The sequence below is a fragment of the Pipistrellus hanaki genome (genome assembly GCF_964339955.1).
Source record: "Pipistrellus hanaki genome assembly, chromosome: 7".
Lineage (NCBI taxonomy): Eukaryota > Metazoa > Chordata > Mammalia > Chiroptera > Vespertilionidae > Pipistrellus > Pipistrellus hanaki.
Window position 1 is genome coordinate 14,342,771 of NC_140509.1, and position 6,755 is coordinate 14,349,525.

Genomic DNA, 6,755 nt, shown 5'->3' on the forward strand with positions numbered 1-6,755 from the left:
AAGCCCTGGGAACAGAAACTGTCCGATTTCACACAGCTCCAGGTCGCTTTTCTCCTCTCCCATCCCACCCCACACCCCACACTATATTCATTCAGGGAACAAGTCAGATTTAGATGTTTTTCCAGTTGCCAGGCTCAGAAAACCATCTACCCACCCAACATATATTCTGCTGTGAGGGTAGCTGGAGGCAACAATTAATGCTTGGTTTATCTACCACCCAGGTTGTCATGGTGGGCTAATCCAAAGGATTATTCCACCCTAACCAGTTTTGCTCAGTGGGTAGAGCATCAGCCTGCAGACTCAAGGGTCCCAGGTTCGATTCAAGTTAAGGGCATGTACCTGGGTTGCTGGCACATCTCCAGTGGGAGGTGTGTAAGAGGCAGCTGATAGATGTTTCTTTCTCATCAATGTTTCTAATTCTCTATCCCTCTCCCTTCCTCTCTGTTAAAAATCAATTATATATATATATATATATATATATATATATATATATATATATATGAATGATTATTCCATTGAGGGTAGAAAGCTCTCCACATAGAGATACCTCAGCTATGGGAATGGTTTTCAAGGAAGGCGAGAAAATACCTGCTTTTCTTCCTGCCCTCTCTCAATATTCTCTTCTCTCCCATGAAAAGACTGAAATGTCAGATTTACCCAAAGATGGCTACTCAGAAGGCCTGAGTCTTATGCAACTAAAGGAAGTGGCTGGAACAAGTAGGGCTCACCTAACACTGGAACACCAGTGGTGGCTGTGGAATATGACTTGGAGTTGCCTCCAGAAGGTCTCTCCCATGGCCCCCAAAGACTGCCAGTGAATAGATTCTGTATAGGACTAGCATAGGGCAGGGCTCTGAGGTTTAACAGTGGTTCTCATCTCTGGCGACACATGAGAATCACACAGAAGGGCCTTGAGTTTGATTCTAGTCAAAGGCATGTACCTGGGGTTGCAAGTTCTATCTTCTGCCCTGGTCAGGGTGACTTTGGGAGGCAACCAATCAATGTGTCTCTTTCACATTCACATCAACGTTTCTCTGTCTTTCACCCTCCACCCCCTCCCCATTTCCACTCTCTGAAAATCAGTGGAAAAATTATTGTCCGGTGATGATTAAAAACAAACAAACTAAAAGAAAACTCAGAGCCCTTTTATTAAATTATTTGCCTTTGACCTCAATTTAAATAAACTAAAAGTGTTTTTAAATGAACCTTATCATAATTTAGGGTGTGCATGAAGATCCTGGCTTTGTCAGGTGCTGTCTGCAGAAATTCAGTAGACTGGCTAAATGGCAGAGGGGTAGAAATTGCTCCCTGGCTTGAATCCATGTTACATTAAAGTCAGGAGTAATCCAGAGTGCATTACAGTGAGAAGGAATTCTACTATACTCACCCTTCTGACCCTGAGATTCTAAGATTTAATGTGTGTATGTGTAGTCTGTCACACACCCACACATACTTATACATAAAATGGAGATAACCTGCATACTACCCAATGAAATGATTATACTTTTTTATTTTTTCAGAGTCCATGATTTTGAAGAAATGTGACATTATTTCTGGAGGGAGCTTCCTTGCCTCTTGCCCTGCCCAGGTGAAAACCCGCAAGGAACAATACGTCTTCTGTGCGCACTCTCCCCAGAAGGCGGTGGGAATAAATCTCCCCTCTCACCACGGGAGCTGAGGTCACCCTGAGCGGACACGGAGGCTGTGGAAGGGCTGATGCTCAGAGGAAGAGGGAAGAGGGTCTTGACAACAAAATAGGTTGGGGGAGGACCCGGCCTAGCATCCCTGTTTGGCGACTGTTCCGTGGCACCAGGAGGATGTGAGTTAAGGCAAACAAACAAACAAACAAACAAAAAAACATATGAAGTCTCCCCTTAATAAATCCTTGTCTCTCCCCTTTCATGCCCCCTTTGTGGGGAATTATAACAGCGTGAAAGGGTTGTGGGGCTCCAATATATTTTTATTGAATTCAGAGAGGAAGGAAGAGGGAGAGAGAGATAGAAACATTGATGATGAGAGAGAAAATTGATTGGCTGCCTCCTGCTCTCCCCACACTAGGGATCAAGCCCGCAACCTGGACATGTGCTCTGATTGGAATCAAGCCATGACCTCCTGGCTCATAGGTTGATGCTCAACTACTGAGCCACGCCACTGGGTAGGGGTTCCATGTGTCTTAACCCCCTGCTGTGTGGGTGAGAGGAAACCCACAGGCCAGCTGGAGCCAGCATAGCCCATGGCTCCAAACCCTTGAGTGGTCACAGAGGGGCTTCCAGGCCTGGTGAGCTGCCATGGGAGCAGGATCTTAGTGGGGGCCTCTGAGATACCCCACACTATCTGGCTGATCATATTCATTCTGGGGAGTTCCTTGGTCTCAACTTGTTAGGACTGGAAATCAGACATAAGAACTAGCTGGGTTGCTAGATGCCCTTTGTGAATGAAGACAAGGTGGTAAGTAACACCGATTTTAGTTAATTGATTATAAGTAATCTTTTCCATGGAGACTGCCCTTATCATCTTATTAATATGTGTCCAGTCCCCTTTCCAGGCTTCCCACCCCTTTTCACCCCAGTATGTGTCACTTTCACACACAGAACCAAGAGCAGGATCTTACATGGGGGTCTCTGATTCCACCCCACCACCACCACCAGGGAAGGTGCATGCAACTAGGATCTTTCTTTGTTCTGTTCGCAGATGTCCCCGAGCCTCTGGTACAGAGGGTGTGTAGTAAGTGCTCAGTTAATATTTTGGGGTCAGAATGGATCAAAGCCCTCACTGTGTAACAGGCACTGTGCTAAATGCATTCCTGGTAACTCCATGAAATCCTGAAAACACCCCACAAGGCAGGTCTATTAATCCCCACTTCACATAGGAGGAAAAACAAAACAAAACAGAAAACAACAGCAACAACAAAAAAAACACACCAAAGCTTAACAATTTTTTTTTTTTTTTTTTTTTTTTTTTTTTTATTGCCTGGAAGCTGTCTGAGGAGCTTGCTGGGTTAATCCCCCAAAGGTCAAGGCAAAGACGCACTAGGCAGATGGTGGTCCTCTCCCTCCCATGCCTGCCGCCTCTGTGGTGAAGGCCTGGGCTTCCAGAAATTTCTGTGAAGAAGTCTTGTAGTCTGTAGTTCTTGAGGCACTTGCTGGCCTTGCTGTGGGTTCCTACAACCTGCCTTCCACACAGCGGCATTTGCTAATTTCCTGAAGAAAGCTCCAGGAAGTCTTGTCCTCGGTAAAGGCTGTTCACAGTAGGTGAGAAAAAGGGAAGTTTTCAGACCACCACGCATTTGGAGGTTTCGTTTTCAGTGTTGTGTGGAGCTGACAAACAAACCTATCTGACTTGCCCCCCTTCCCCTCCCGCCCTGCCCCGGCCTCTCCTCTCTTCCAGTTCATGTGCATGTTGTGGTTAACTTTCTGCCCTCCCTGTTGTTGTTGTAGCGCATATAAATGTGCTGCTTCTGCAGCCCAGAGGAGCACCGCTGAGTTACAGGGACAAGCTACACGCAGAAGGAAAGAGCTGCAGTGCTTGGCTGGTCTGGTCCCAGACCTACACCCTCACATCTGGACAAGAGATCATGTGACAGCTTGAAAAAGTCAGAAACTTATCCTGGATGCCATAAAGAACGGTTCTGTTAAATTAAAAAGGCTTTAAATACTGGCTCAGCTGGTTCGGGCTCTGTATTTCTCTCTCTCTCTCTCTCACTCTCTCTCTCTCTCTCTCTCTCTCTCTCTCTCTCTCTCTCTCTCTCTCTCTGGAATGTGTTGGAAGATTTGTGATTGCTGAAGACTTAATTTAATGTTGCAAACCCATCATCTTGTGAATTTGTTTGCAACTTTTTCTGAGGTTCAGCCAGCCCTTCTCCACTTTCATAACTTTGAGCATGGCTTGTCGATTTTGGGATCAGAACTTGGTGAAAAAAACACACACACACAACACTAGAATTTAGAGAGAGAGAGAGAGAGAGAGAGAGAGAGAGAGAGAGAGAGAGAGGAAACAACTCTCTCCTTGCCCACTTTCTAAACCCCTGGTCAAAACCTGTCTCCTTTTACAATCTTTAAGAAAGATCCTGTAGGCTAGTAAGCTTTAAAATATTATTAATGAAGAGAAACGTCACTGTTCTCTTTGGATAGAATCCAAAACAAATTGGAAATAAAAAACTTCTTGAGATGAACGGATGTTAAACACCAAAGTATGGTCAAGAAATATATATCTATTTTCTTTCGCAAATAAAACATTTTTGTGTTGCCCACTGGACATATCTTTCTCCAAGGATGTAGAAATCAGGATTAAACAAGGCGCCCGTTTCCAAAACCCCAAATCTGTTTTCTCAAACTGTCAAAGAGAACGACCTTGGAAGCGACCATGTGATAGAAAGACAAGATGGAAAAGTTGTTCTCATTTCTTTTTTAAGAACAAACAGCCAATTAAGTATTGCCAGGGACCTACACTAACCCTTGTAATAGTCTCTTCATACGAGTTGCCATAAAATGACTCCATTTAAGGTTCTCTGTTTCCTCCATTCTCCATATCCTGCTGGAGTCCTGACTGATGAAATTATGATTTACTGAATGAACAAATGAATGAGGTTTCACCTTAGTGAGCCATGCTCCTGGATAATTGCAACAAATTAGTCCTAAATTCAATTCTTTAGAGATGTAGTTGTCTCCGTTAGTTTAAGGATGTGCTAGAGTTTTCTTCAGTAAAAACCTACAGTCTGCCCCAACCCCATCCTTACTTGGTTTCTTTTGTGATCAATGATAAGAACAAACAAAGCAGTTTGCTACATTTTGAAAGGTCTATTATTGAATCACCTACCTGCTTCATCTTTTTGCATCATTCAATAGAAATTTAATAAGCACCTACTGTGTGCCATGCATCTAGGGATGGCAATTACATATCATCTTACACGCCACCTGGTGGATTCCTAGATCCTGGCATTGCAGAGACTTCTGAAGCCGTATGAGATCCTTGGGAAAGTGTGTCAAAATCAACAAAGAAGTTGAGCACATATCATCAGTATTTACATGACCAGTATTTGCCATCCCTGTGTTAGATGCCAATGAGTGAGCAAAAAATAAAATAAAGTAAAATAAGCCCCAGTAACAAGGTTATTTTTGTTTCCAACTTTGCTGCTTAAGAGTTTCTGATGTACAATACTGCCACCCCTCAGTCACACTCAAATGCTATCATTGATCGGACCTTTTTTCTTTGCTTACATTCTGGATTATATTTTCTGGGCTAAGAAAAAAATCCAAATTGAATGGGAAGCTTTTCCAATCCACTTTCCTGAAATATAAATCATAGACTGCAATGACTAGACAGTCGCTAGCCTTAAGTAAGATGAAGATTTGCCACCTGGTTTTTTATTACTTTTTGGTAACTTGCCACAACCATCAGCTGGCAGCCAAAGAAAGGCTTTCTTTCTGAAACACTTTTCTCTTTGGACCTTTCTTCCTGGCTTTTCTTAATTAGGGAACACACGTGAGGCAGGTCACTGTTCTTAGCACCTTATTCTTGAATTATGATCACTTCTGGTTCTATATCCAGCTCAAGACCGTGGACTTGACATGCAGATTTCCTTGAATTGAACTTCCTGTGACCTGGGCAGGCATTTCTCTGGGGTCAGGTTTCCTGATAGCCCTGTTTGGCACATAATCCTCTTTCCTGAACCCTATTTCTTTGTTATTACTTAGCTGAGCAGCCCTGGGCAAATCGCTTACCCTATCTGGGCCTTCATCTGACAGGAGGGAATTACATGGTAAGAACTAATACTTACTGAGCACTTGCATTGTTCCAGGATGTGTCCTGAATGTATTTTATTAAATGTGCACACATCTTAATAAGCGCTTGGCACCAAGGATCCGTAAACACTATAAGGACCATATAGGAAATATTTCAGCTTTGTAGGCCACACGCTCTGTGTTGCAGTCACTCAATGGTGCCACTGCAGTGTGAAAACAGCCACGGATATGTGACCAAATGGATGTGGCTGTGTTTCAACAGAATTTATTTATGAAAACTGGCAGTGGGGTCAGTTTTGCCCAAATTAATTTGTGTAACAATCTCATGAAGTAGGTACTAGTTTTTTTGGGTCTATCCTCACCCAAGGATATTTTTTTTCCCATTGAGTTTTCAGAGTGAGTTGAAGGGACAGAGGGGAGAGAGAAAATAAGGGAGAGAGAGAGAGAGAGAGAGAGAGAGAGAGAGAGAGAGAGAGAGAGAGAGAGAGAGAGAGAGATGCCTTCCTCCTGGGGATTGAATCTGCAACCCAGGAACATGCCCTTGATTGGGAATCAAACCTGAGAACCTAAGGTGAGCAGGTTAATGCTCTAACCACTGAGAACCACCAGCTAGGGCACTAATTTAGCTACATCAAGTCACTTTTCTGAGGTCATCAACAAAGGAAGAGCCAAAGCTCAAATGACCCATTTTTTTTTAGTGACCCATTTTTTTTTTCTTTTTAATCCTCACACAAGAATATGTTTTTATTGATTTTAGAGAGAAAGGAAAGGAGCAAGAGAGTAACATCCATCAGCTGCCCCTCATAGGTACCATGACTGGGGATTAGACCCACAACCTAGATATGTGCTCTGACTAGGAATCGAACCCACAACCTCCTTTTGGTGTACAGGACAACACTCTAACCAACTGACCCCATTTCGAAAACCACCCTTCTGAGTTTCTAAAATTACTAAATTCTGACCCACTTCTCCAACACAGGGGCCTCCTGGGGCTCCCAGTGTCCCAGCCTGAGT

General features: G+C 43.6%; 1 long non-coding RNA gene across 1 annotated transcript in view; it reads left to right on the plus strand.

The window, feature by feature from the left end:
- The window catches only part of LOC311625506, a 47,831-nt gene extending 44,214 nt beyond the window's left edge, over window positions 1-3,617 (plus strand). The window contains exons 2-3 of the long non-coding RNA XR_014795522.1: window positions 1,521-1,588; window positions 3,438-3,617. This is a non-coding gene — a long non-coding RNA (uncharacterized lncRNA). The remainder of the gene's footprint in view (window positions 1-1,520; window positions 1,589-3,437) is intronic.
- The last annotated feature ends 3,138 nt before the right edge of the window (window positions 3,618-6,755 follow it).